The sequence below is a fragment of the Primulina tabacum genome, chromosome 16 (genome assembly GCF_025594145.1).
Source record: "Primulina tabacum isolate GXHZ01 chromosome 16, ASM2559414v2, whole genome shotgun sequence".
Taxonomy (NCBI): Eukaryota; Viridiplantae; Streptophyta; class Magnoliopsida; order Lamiales; family Gesneriaceae; genus Primulina; species Primulina tabacum.
The window spans coordinates 22,382,493-22,394,002 of NC_134565.1; the positions used below are offsets into that span (position 1 = coordinate 22,382,493).

The 11,510-nt window shown below is 37.7% G+C and overlaps 1 pseudogene; it reads left to right on the top strand.

Annotated features, from left to right (window-relative positions):
• Positions 1-622: 622 nt before the first annotated feature.
• Positions 623-721, top strand: LOC142530267 (small nucleolar RNA R71; annotated as a pseudogene).
• Positions 722-11,510: the final 10,789 nt, after the last annotated feature.

The window sequence follows — 11,510 nt, forward strand, 5'->3', positions numbered from 1 at the left end:
CATGTTTCTTTAGTCTAGTTTCGGTGTATAACATAAATTTAGACATCATTTGCTCCAAACTAGACTTCTCCTCTCTAGGCTAAGGTCTATACATCTGTTTCTTACCATACTATGGTCCTCCATGTGGCCGATTCTGACTATTTTGACTACCCCATGAGAAGTTGGGATGTTGTCTCCATCCAGGATTGTATGTGTTCGAATATGGATTATTCCTAGGACGGTTTTGAATCCCCACTTGATTTACTAGTGCCACCTCTTCCACATAGAAAGGACCATTGTCTTGACAATCCTTCGCAAATTTTTCCCCTCCGCATTTATCACAGAATACCTCTTGAAGGCGCATCGATGTCCCATTCACATTCAAGCTGTCTATTTTCCTGTTCAATGCTTCTAGTTGTTCAGTGACAACAGAAAAATCGGTTACCTGGTGAACTTCTGCACTTCTCCTCTGACTGTTCCTTTCAGACTGAGGGTGATAACCGCTAGCATCCATCTCCTCTAATAATTCATACCCTTCTTCGGCCGTTTTCCTAAACAGATTCCCACAGGCCGCATCATCTACATGGTATGGTTAGATGATATTAAACCATAGTAAAAAGTTTGTACGACTAACCTAAGAGGAAACTCATGATGTGGGCATCTTCGCATTAAATCTTTGTAGCGCTCCCAGGCCTCATAGAGTGACTCCTGCTCAAATTGAGAGAAGGTGGTTATGTCCGCTCGCATCTTCATGGTTTTTGATGGAGAAAAGTATTTAAAAAGGAATGCCTTGGCCATATCTTCCCAAGTCGTGACTGATCCTACAGGCAAACAATTCAACCAGGCTTTAGCTTTGTCACTCAAAGAAAAAGGAAATAAACGCAATCTAACAGCATCATCAGAAACTCCATTAAATTTAAAGGTATCACAAATTTCAAGAAAATCCCTGGTGTGAGTGTTTGGGTCATCTAGCACATTTCCGTGAAACTGGACAGTGTTTTGAATCATTTGAATAATGGATGATTTGATCTCAAACTAGTTCGCCCTGATGGTTGGTCGCACTATGCTTGGACATGCTCCATCAAGCGAAGGTTGTGCGTACTCCAGTATGGGTATGCGCCTTGGCCCTTTGACTTTAAGATCTTCATGATGCTCTTCCGCATGCTCGTTCTTGTTCATCATGTCTCAAAGCTTATGTTGTTGTCTTCGTCTGCGTAGGGTTCTTTCCATCTCGGAATCGAATATCTCTAGTTCAGACTCTAGAAATCTTGGCATGCACTGAGAGGGATACTTGCAAATAAATCGAATGTCTCAAACAAAACAAAGTAAAGAATTCTAAATTAAATAACTGAAAATAAAATTGTGGATCAACAGTTCTCGGTAACTGGTGCCAAAAACTTGATCGAGAAAAACTTGCACTGTAAAATCCTTAGTAAAAATTAATAATATTCAAGCTCGAAATAATCGCAAGTGAATGATGTGAAGTAATAATATAGTGTACAAGAGTACGAGCGGTCCAATGAAGATCTTAAAAGTGAATACAGCTGCAATTACCACTGAAGGTACTCAGATGGTGGAAAAGCATCGCTCTGAATGGACAGCTGAGGACAAGAAGAAGGCAAATCTCGACAATGTAGCAAAAGATATTCTTTACAAGACCTTGGACAAAAATATGTTTGTCAAAATCAAGACCTGCACCACAACAAAGGAAATCTGGGAAAAACTCACACGCCTGTGTGAAGGCAACGATCAGACTAAAGAAAATCAGTTGACGGTTGCTATCCAGAAGTTCAATAATTCAAAAATGAAGCCAGGAGAAACTCTTGCAGAATTTGACGAACGGTTCAGCAGTATTATCATCGAACTCATTTCATTGGGAAATGATTACTCCAATCGTGAAATTTCTCTGAAGGTTATGCGAGCTCCTCCCAGAGAATGGGACGTAAAAACCATAGCAATGCGAGATTCAAAAGATCTAAACAAGCTGGAACTCCATGATCTCTTTGCAGACCTTAAACCATATGAATTCGAGCTTGGAACACGAACTAAAGAAGAGACATCCACCTCCCAACAAACAAAAGCCTTGGCAGCTACAACAATGACTCTTCCGATTGAAGAGTTCACAAGTAAGAAATCGGCTGAACTACTAAGCAATGAAGCCATGTCCCTTTTCGTTAAAAAATTTGGTAAATTCATGCGTAAGAATCAATCACAGATGAATAAACCTTATTTCAAAAAGGACCATACTGATGATGGTCAAGCCTGCTTTAACTATGGAAAGAAGGGACATTTTATAGCAGAATGCAATAGGCCAAGAAAGGAGGAAAAGAAACCAGTTGACAGGAGACGGTCTAAAGATGACCAAAAGTTCACCAAAAAGAAGAATCAATGAGTCCTGGTCGCAGAAGAAGATAAAGGTAATGGGATGACTCAGACTCAGAAAGATCAACTTCTGAAGAATCAGCCAATGAAAGCGAAGATGAGACGGTAAAGTGTCTCATGACTAATGAAGACCCAGAATCTACAGAAGAAATGGTATTTAACTTTGACTCTATTGAATTCACAAGAGAAGACCTGGTCACGGCATTACATGATATGGTAAATGAGTTCAAAGGACTATCGCAGCAATTCAATGAAGCAAAAGAAGAAAAACAAGTTGACTCTCTCTGGCTGTTCACAGCAAAAGGAAGTTGACGGTTTAGAAGTAAAGTTAAGTCTGCTAGCGGCTGAGAATGATGACCTGCGTAGATTGTTCCATGCCACGTTAAAAGAAAACAAACGGTTGATAAACACGGTCAACAGATGGAACATGTCCTCTGCCTTTCTTAACAGGATGCATGAGATGCAGAAACCGGTCGGAGACAGAACCAGACTAGGTTATAGCATCATTGAGTGCAGCACCTCAGGAGCACCAACTCAACCGTTATTAGAGAAAGACAGTTTAAAACAAATTAAATTTGTCAGATCTAGTACGATATATGAACATGATAAGCCTGAAGTTCAAGGCATTCTGAAACGTCTGCCCTTTTTATTTCTTTAAAAGTACTAAAAAATAAATTTTTCTATCAAAGTTTCGGCCATAAAAATATTTTTATAAAATATTTTACCCATTAAAATAAAACATCTACCAACTAGTATTTTAAAAATCAAGTGAAATAGTCATAAAATGAAATCGTTAAATGTTTTACCAAACCTAAAAAGCAATAAGTTTGAAAAGTATAGCTCATACTAAACCTCTCAAAAATCTCTCAAAAGCATAAATAAATAGTCTTAAAATCCCTAACGTAAGTCATGAATCATAGATCATAAATGCGGAAACAGTAGAAGCGATGGTCCTCGGGTTGTGTGCACCTTCGGTCCAGTCAGTTCATCCATCAAGACCTCCCTCAAACTCACCTGCGTCCATCACACCTAGTGAGTTTAAAGACTCAACACACCATAGTCTTTATAACAAATAATACGTATAAAATCACATGCAACAGTGAAAATAATTTTACGTAAAAATAACTTTTTCATGACATGCAAACATAAACCTTAACCTTTTCCTTTCTTTTTCTTCAACATGACATGACATAAAACATTTTTCCTTTCTTTTTCCTCAACATGACATGACATAAAACCGTTTTCATGATCATAAACATTTTCCTTTTTTCTTTATTGAATTCAGATCGTTAATTGTGACTTTCCTCAAACCTCAAAAAGTCGATGGATCCAACTACATGAAACCGCAGTACTGGGCGGCGGGGGACACTAGCAACACTATCACCGAACAATTGGGCCCTGGCCTATCCTCTTTCGAATAGAATACGATCGTCGGGGCTCCCTCTGGGACCTTTTCCCATAAATGGGCTTCCGCTGGGGCATTCTCCCCTCAAGATATTCTCATTCTTACCTCAAATCTCATACCTCAATAGTCACAATTACTTCATTTCCTTCAATGTTTACATTCTCATTACTTTATAAAAATCATGCATTTTATATCATTTTCCTTTTAAAAACAAGCATGCAACATTTCTTTTAACGTTATCGTTTCCTCATAAAAATCAATAAATATTTTAAAAGAAACCTTTTAACATATAAAATCCATAAATCTTTTAAATAAATATTTCAACATCATAAACATTTAAAATATGCATTTAAATTATAAACATTTAAAATAAACATTTTAACATATTAAATTATAACCTTTTAAAATAACATTTGAATTAATAAATCATAAAAATTTAAAATCATTGTCATAAAAATTCATAAACACTTGAAATAATCATATTAGCATGTAAAACAACATTCAGGACACTGCCATGATGTTTACTAATTTCTAGGTGTAAAATTACCGTTTTACCCCTAGACGTAAAATTTCGCGTTTTTGACTTTTTCTTAATTTCATTGACTCTAACATGTCCCAAATAATTATTTAAGTTTACATGAATTTTCTCATATTTTTATTTAGTTTAAATCGAGAACCTTTAAATTAATCTTTAAATGTGACGTATTAATGCATTTTAATCCCGATTTAACCAAACCTTGATATACATTCCCAAATTAAAAACTTAGACTTTTAATAATTATTTGAGCTTAATTATAATTTTTCATAATTTTATAAAGCTTAAAACTAGACGTTTCAATAAATTCATTAATTAACGTTTCGTGCGACGATTAAATTCCAAATAAATCCAAAACTCGTTATTTTGATCCCAAACTTTAAACATAGCATTTTTAATATTTATTCTACCCTTTTAAGTCATGAGCCACACCGAGGACCCATGGATTCAATTTGTGTTCTTAAATTTTTGAAATTGACACCTTATCGAACCACCCGAGCCATCTCTCAATTTACTAGAGCGACGCCCAAGCCACCTCAAGCCAAACCCGAGCCAACCCACCTAGGAACCCTCCTGACCAAGCTCAGCCCAAATAACATGACCCTAGCCCGCTCCAAAGCCTACTGAACTTGACCCAATTCTGCACTCTCCTAGAACTCACGCTAGAAGACTCCTAGTCATCCTAGGCAACCTCCAGCCGAGCCACCCCCAAGCCCAGCCGACCCTGACCACCCCTGACCACTCCTAGACCCTGCCCAGACCAGCCCAGACTCTGGAACCCAAGCGCGAGCCTCTGAAACCAGCAGCAGCCTACGCGTGCTTCCCTCATGCACGATCCCATGTTTTCTGCTTATGGCTCGAGCCACGTCAAGCCCAACCACTCCACCCCCTGACCTGACCCCTACCCATCACCCTAGGACCCTGATGGACCAGCCTGGCTCGTGCCCAGGCCAGCCACAACCCCTCTTCTCAGCCCTTCCCTCTTGCACGCTCGGGAAGAGTCCTTGCTCAAGTGGACTCTTCCCCAGCCCATCCCCTTGAGCTCTAGCCATGCTAGGACCCTACCCAAGTCTAGCCCAGGCCCCACCCCAAGCCCTGGCCAACCCGTGAGCCCCCATGCAAAGAAACGAGCCTTGAACCTTAACAAGCACACAAACAAACTCACGGTTCTTTGTTCTGCATAATTCCTACAGTTCCAGCTTTATTCTACTCATGTTAGCAGCATGTTTGGGGGTGATTAGGACTCTTTAAACTTGTGTAAAACATACCCCTAACCCTTCCTAATCATGGCATCACCTTAGATACATAAATTTCATGAATTTTGGATCAAAATACATGTTTTTAAAACCACACAATTTGCATATATGAAAATATTAAAGTGTGTGCGTTGTTTTTCTTTCAAAACATGTTCAAATAATATTATGGTGTGATAGATGTTTTAAGGAAAGAAATATGGCGTGCCTTTGCGTATTTAACGCACGAAAAACAGTTGACGATATCGAAGAACGGGGCATGACCTTTGGCTTGAGTTCCTCCTTGCAACCTCTCGATTTTTCTCTTCAAATTGTGTGTGTGCGCCGTGTGTTTTGAGGTATTTTGGGAGGAAAATTTCAAAAAGTGGCGTGTGATTTTTGTGTAAGGTTTAGGGTGTGTTTTTCACTCTTAATAATAATCAACACACTAATAAAAGCCTTGGCCCATTTAACAAGTTAATTAGGTTCATTAGTATTTAATTAAAATATTAAAAATTAGTTTTTTAATAAATTTGTGAATTTATTAGCCGGGTTTTCAAACCGTTCGCATTTTTGTTGAAAAACCAACACCGATAAAAATTTACGTCCCGGCGTATAAAATCACCTCAAAACCCCATATTTTCAAAAATAAGAAAAATCATCACCCTTATTTTAAATGATCAAAAACAATTATTTAATAAACAACATTTTCTATTTTTCAGCCATCGGTCTCCGTTCCTCGATCGCAACTCGAATAACCTTTAAAAATATATTTTAATGCAAACAGGTAGAAAAAAATATATTTTATACATGCAAATATGCACAACATAATTAATTTATGCAATTTAAAACAATTACTTAAATACAAGAGAATTTAATAATTGCATGCATGTGGTTACGTGGACCTTCAAATTTTCGGGACGTTACACATTCAGAATGTAAATCTTGAAAACAACAGAAGACGATGTGGTTTAGGGTACGTCGAAATTGAGAGTGGTAAATCCAACTGACCATGGCTAAGACGCAGGCCAAATACAACCGTTCACAACGGTTTAGTTTGGGCCCGCAGAAAGTCAGGTTCAACCGGATATCACTCAAAAACTAGACCTAACCATTACTACAACAACCGACCTGTTCAAAAGAGGTACAGATTGAGTGACAATGACAGATGGTCAAAACAACATAGTGAAAAAGAAAAGACACTGCATACACCACCTGATTATGTACATAACCGCACTCACCTTAGGACAGACCATGGAAAATCCTTCAGGATAATTCAAGTGTGGATTCCTATGGGTCTAATAAGCTCAGGATCCAAATAGGAAAGGGTACCAATTTTTTATTTAAATAATTTCAGGAATCAATGAAAAAGGACTTTGAAGAATCTATCTGGTTCCTGGATATGGTTGTTCTAGACACATGACCGAAAGCAAAAGTTTTTTAGCAGAAGTAGTCAACTACAGAGGTCCAACGATCACCTTCTGTGATAATTCTAAAGGTAGAACTACGGGTAAAGGTAATATTATCCATGGCAAAATTATCATTAAAGATGTACTTCTTGTAGAAAATATGTGTTATAACCTGATAAGTATAAGCCAACTATGTGACAACGGTTACACCATTGAGTTTCACAAACTCATATGCACAGTTAAATCTGCCGCGGGTAACTCTGTGCTAACTGGTCATAGAGAAAAAAATACATATAAAGTAAAGTGGAATGATGATTGTCTTAATGCACCTACTTGCTTCATTGCCTTAAATGGTAATAAAAATTGACTTTGGCATAAACGACATAATCATCTTAATTTCAAATCATTGCTACTATTAGCAAGCTTAAACTGATATCTGACTTGCCTAACATTGACTTTGCCAAAGATAGAATTTGCAATGCTTGTCAACTAGGTAAACAAGTCCGCTCAACCTTCAAGAACAAAGGAAGAAACTCATCCTCAAGATGCCTGGAACTTCTTCACATGGATTTGTTTGGACCAATACCGGTGATGAGCTTAGGGGGAAATAAATACACTCTTGTGGTATTTGATGACTTCTCCAGATTTACATGGGTAACTTTTTTAAGCTCCAAAGATCAAACCGCGGCTCAACTAACCAAGCTTCTCAAAAGACTTCAAAATGAGAAAAATGAAACAGTAGACAGAATCAGGAGTGACAGAAAAACTGAATTTCTAAACCAATTCCTATCATCTTATCTTGAAGATCATGGCATAAAACATGAACTGTCAGTTGTAAGATCACCTCAACAGAATGGAGTAGCTGAAAGAAGGAACCGCACATTAAAGAAAGCAGCTAGGACCATGCTAGCAGAATCCGGTATCTCACAACGGTTTTGGGCGGAGGCCATCAATACAACATGTTATTCTCAAAACCGGTCTATGATCAATAAAAATCAAGAAAATACTCCATATGAAATTTGGACCGACAAGAAACCAGAAGTTGGATATTTCCGTATTTTCGGTTGTAAGTGTTTCATTCATAATAATGGTAAGACACAACTAAATCGTATTCGATGTAAAAGCTGATAATGGTGTCTTCCTGGGATACTCGGCAGTGAGCAAAGCATATCAAGTTTATAATCAAAGAAATCTCACTGTTGAAGAATCCATACATATTGTATTCGATGAATCATCCATATGTGATGACAATAGTAGTAGCAGCATCCATGAATTGATTAATAAACTTGATGTTATTAACCTCGAAGTTAGCAGTGATGACGATATAGATTTGAGAAAAACAGGTGAACACATCTTGGAGCAAGATCCAACCGCTCAAGAACAAACTCAACAGAAAATGATCCAGAAATTATTCAAATGGAGGAAGAGACACTAGTACAAGAAGATGAAATCACTAAACCAACCGAGCCAAATCCATATGGACCATGTCTCCGGTGGAAAAAGGACCATCCACTCGAGTTGGTCATCGGTAACCCTATTGCCCCTCTTAGAACTAAAAATCAAATGATAAATGAATTTATGCATGCAACCTTTGTTTCTCAAATAGAACCTAAGAAAGTCGATGATGCACTGCATGATACAAACTCGATAGAGGCTATGCAGGAAGAACTCAACCAGTTTAAGAGAAGCAAAGTCTGGCATCTAGTTCCTCATCTTGAAAGTGTACATGTTATTGGCACCAGATGGGTATTTAGAAACAAAATGGATGAAAACGGTTCGATAATCAGAAACAAGGATAGATAAGTGGCTCAAGGCTATAGGCAGGAGGAAGGAATAGACTTTGACGAATCATTTTCTCCTGTAGCTAGGCTAGAAGCAATTAGAATATTCTTGGCCTTTGTAGCATTTAAAGATTTTTAATGTATATCAAATGAATGTTAAATCTGCATTCTTAAATGGTTTGCTAAACGAAGAAGTATATGTAGAGTAACCACCTAGATTTATTAATCACATTCATCCTGATTGTAACGCCCCGAAAATTTAAAGGTCCACGCAAACCACATGCATGCAATTATTAAATTCTCTTGTATTTAATTAAATGATTTAATTGCATTAATTAATTATGTGGTGCATTTTTACATCTTTAAAATATATTTTTCTACATGGTTGCATTAAAATTTATTTTTAAAAGGTTATTCGAGTTGCGATCGAGGAACGAAGACCGATGGAAAAAAAATGGAAAATGATTTTATTAAATAAATGTTTTTAATTATTTAAAATATGGGTGATGCTTTTTTATTAATTTTGAAAATATGGGGTTTTGAGGTGATTTTATACGCCAGGACGTAATTTTTATTGGTGTTGGATTTTTAACAAAAATGCAAGCGTTTTGGCAACCCGGCTAATAAATTCACAAACTTAGTTAAATTAAATTATTTTTAATATTTTAATTAAGTACTAATGGGCCTAATTAACCTCTTAGTGGGCCAAGGCTTAGTTAGTGTTTAATTAAACTATATATTATACAATTAAACCCCATAACCCACCCCCTAATCCCTAAAGCACAAGTCCCACTTCCCCCAACAAATCAAACTCTCCCTTGCAAAGTTTTACACAGCACACACCAGATTTTTGGAAGAGAAAGTTTTCGAAAAGCTTGAAGAGAAATCAAGTGTAGGCCTTCGTCGTCGTCGTTCTTCGTCGTCAACGGTTTTTCGTGCGTTTAAAACGCAAAGACACGCCATACATCTCCTTTTCTCATCCATCATATCATATTATTGTTTGAATTATTGTATGCATGAAGAACATGAAATATTTCTCATAATTTTCGGATTATTGCATGTATACATGAGGAAACTTGATTTTTGAATTCAATAATTTGTTTATTGTTCGGTTAAGGGGCTGCCATGATATAAGTAAGATCAAGAGAGGTCCACTCCTGTTTTAGATCCACACACTCACGCCTAAACCACAGTATCGAAGGTTATAAACTTGCTGGAAACAGTTTGCTGTCATGGGGCTTAGAGGATCGGGTTTCATGGATTAGGGGGAGGGCTGGCCTTGGCTTGACTTCAGGGCTGGCTAGGGTCATGTTAGGAGTCAGGGAAGAGTCCTAGCCATGCTAGGACTCGAAAACCAGGGGCTGGGAGGAGTCCTTGCTAACAAGGACTCCACCCGAGAGCACAAGGAGGCAGCGCAGGGTAGCAGCTGATGCAGGGAGGAGATGGCTCGGCATGGGGGCTTTGATCTGGGTTAGGTCGAGTCATAAGGGTCCTAGGGAGAGCCTAGATGGGGTGATGCAAGGTCTGGTATGGTTGGGTCAGGGAAGACATGAGCGAAACCTGTAAACATGAGAGGAGCATGGGTCGCGCGCTGTTACCTTCTGATCCAGGTGGCTCACGCGAGAGTTTCAGGGGCTGGGTTGGTCTGGGCTTGGTTTAGGCGTGGTATAGGGAAGGTTAGGGACGTGTGGGCTCGGTGGTGGCTCGGCTGGGAGAGTCCTAGTTGGGTTAGGAGTCCTAGACATACAAGGAAGCACACACACAACACAGCAGAATATTGGGTTGAGTTTCAAGCAAGTTTTGGTCAGGCTAGGGCTTGTTTTACGGGTTGGGCTTGCACAGTAGGGTCCCTAGATGGGTTGGCTAGGTTTTGGTTCAAGGTGGCTTGGGCGTGGCTCGGGTAAATTAGGAGATGGCTTCGGTGTGTTCGTCGAAGGGTCAAAAACAAGATTTTAAAGACAAAAATTGAATCCATGGGTCCATGAGGGTGGCTCATGACTTGAAAGGGTAGAATAAATCTTAAAAATGCTATGTTTAAAATTTGGGATCAAAATAATGAGTTTTGGATTTATTCGTGATTTAATCGCCACATGAAACGCTAATTAAATAACTAATCGAAACACCTAGTTTTATGCCTTATAAAATTATGAAAAATTAGGGTTAAGCTTAAATAATTATTAGAAGTCTAAGTTTTCAATTTGGGAATTTTATATTAAGGTTTGGTTTAATTCGGGATTAAAACGCATTAATACGTTATATTTAAAGATTAATTTAAAAGTCATCGAATTAAGCTAAATAAAAATATGAAAAAATTCGTGTAAGCTTAAATAATTATTTAGGACATGTTAGAGTCAATGAAATTAAGAAAATTTCAAAAACGGGAAATTTTATGTCCAGGGGTAAAACGGTCATTTTACACCTAGAAATTAGTAAACGTCATGGTAGTGCCCTATTTGCTGTTGAATATGCTAATATGATTATTTCACATGTTTATGAATTTTTATACGTTGATATATGATTTTTAAAATGTTCATGGATGTTTATGATTTTTAATATGTTAAGTTATGATTTTTAAATGTCTATGATTTTTTTTTATGATTTAAATTGGACATTTAAAAGATATGTTGCATGCTTGGTTTCAAAATAAAAATGATATTATATGCATATTTTTATAAGTGATGGAAATACGACATGTTGAAGGATGTGAAGGGATTGTGACTACTGAATATGTTGGAAATATCGTGAGGGTTATGGTCCCAGTGGGAGCCCGACGATCGTGTTTCCTTG